Here is a 1,230-nt window from a genome sequence, read left to right on the forward strand (position 1 = left end):
GATATTATCAAGATTTTGAACAGGAATTTGAAACATTTTGCACTTCTCCTGAAACAGAAAGACAAAAATAATGTGATCAAATGTTTCTACATACACATTCACATGCTGCTGTGTTTTAGCAATAATTTAAGTAATGGGAATACCTCCCTCAAAAATGTTCCAATATGAAAACCAAAAGGCCTTAAGTAACTTTTAAGAGACCACTTCTTATTCAAAAAAATTTTAAAAAATACCCACAACACAAATGTCACCACCACGTGTGTATTTATGAAAAATCCAAAATCCAAGACTGCGAAGGGAAGAAAGAAAAGGTGCAATTCTTCCCAGCCATGTCTCAAAAAGGACAAAAAAAATTTTAAGTCCTGACATTCCTCTTTCTTGACTATCCAGTACTATATGCTTTAGCAGTGGAGCCTGTCTATTGAAGGTGCACTGAGTTCTGGTCTATATTCAGAAAATAACCACCACTTCACTTATCAGATATATAATGTGCATAAACACGTGATGGTATCTGCATCCTTTCTTTAGCATTTGCAGGGATATTTTTGCTACACAAGCGGGTATTTCAAGCAGAGGTGTTGGTGAAATCTGAATTTCCTGCAACTCTCTACTACTACCTTGCTTGAATTACATGAACTCTTGACATTTGAAGAGACTGTAATACTAGTAGTGAGATTGCTAAAGCCTTTCAATCAACAAAGCACCTTTACTTCAAAATGGCTAACAGCTAGAGCTACAAATGTGGGTTGAATTAAAAACAAAACAAAAAACCCTTTGCTCTAAATAGCATTGTAGCTATCTAAACTGCTTCTCATCACATTTACTTCGCTCAATCAGAGAGTACATGTAGTTCTAATACTATTTTGGGTGACTATATCCAACTGGTATCTAGCTATTTAAGCCTGACAATAGTCAGCATGTGGATTTGAGTTAAATCCCAGCAAAAGAGACCCTACCATGAGCTTAAGAAAACTTAAGAGAATGCCACCACAATGGTCAGACCCTCTGATGGAGGACACACACCAAAACGTCAAGGTAAGCTTCTATTTTAGAAGTTCTCCTGTGGCTCCCACTGAGGTTGCGTTCTTCTACAGCAGTATTTAAGAAAAAATTCTACCGTCTCCAACTGGCGAGGAAACCACATGCCATCCCTGTATCAATGTTAGGTACATGTGCCTTCAATCACCTTATATTTAGGTTAAAGCAATGCAGCTGATTTGGGTTTCAGAG

General features: G+C 37.2%; 1 protein-coding gene across 2 annotated transcripts in view; it reads right to left on the minus strand.

The window, feature by feature from the left end:
- The window catches only part of ADNP2 (ADNP homeobox 2), a 24,311-nt gene that overhangs the window by 20,343 nt on the left and 2,738 nt on the right, over window positions 1-1,230 (minus strand). The gene's annotated exons all lie outside the window — the stretch shown is intronic.

This window comes from Gavialis gangeticus, unplaced genomic scaffold (assembly GCF_001723915.1).
Source record: "Gavialis gangeticus isolate Ggan-Ray unplaced genomic scaffold, GavGan_comp1, whole genome shotgun sequence".
Taxonomy (NCBI): Eukaryota; Metazoa; Chordata; order Crocodylia; family Gavialidae; genus Gavialis; species Gavialis gangeticus.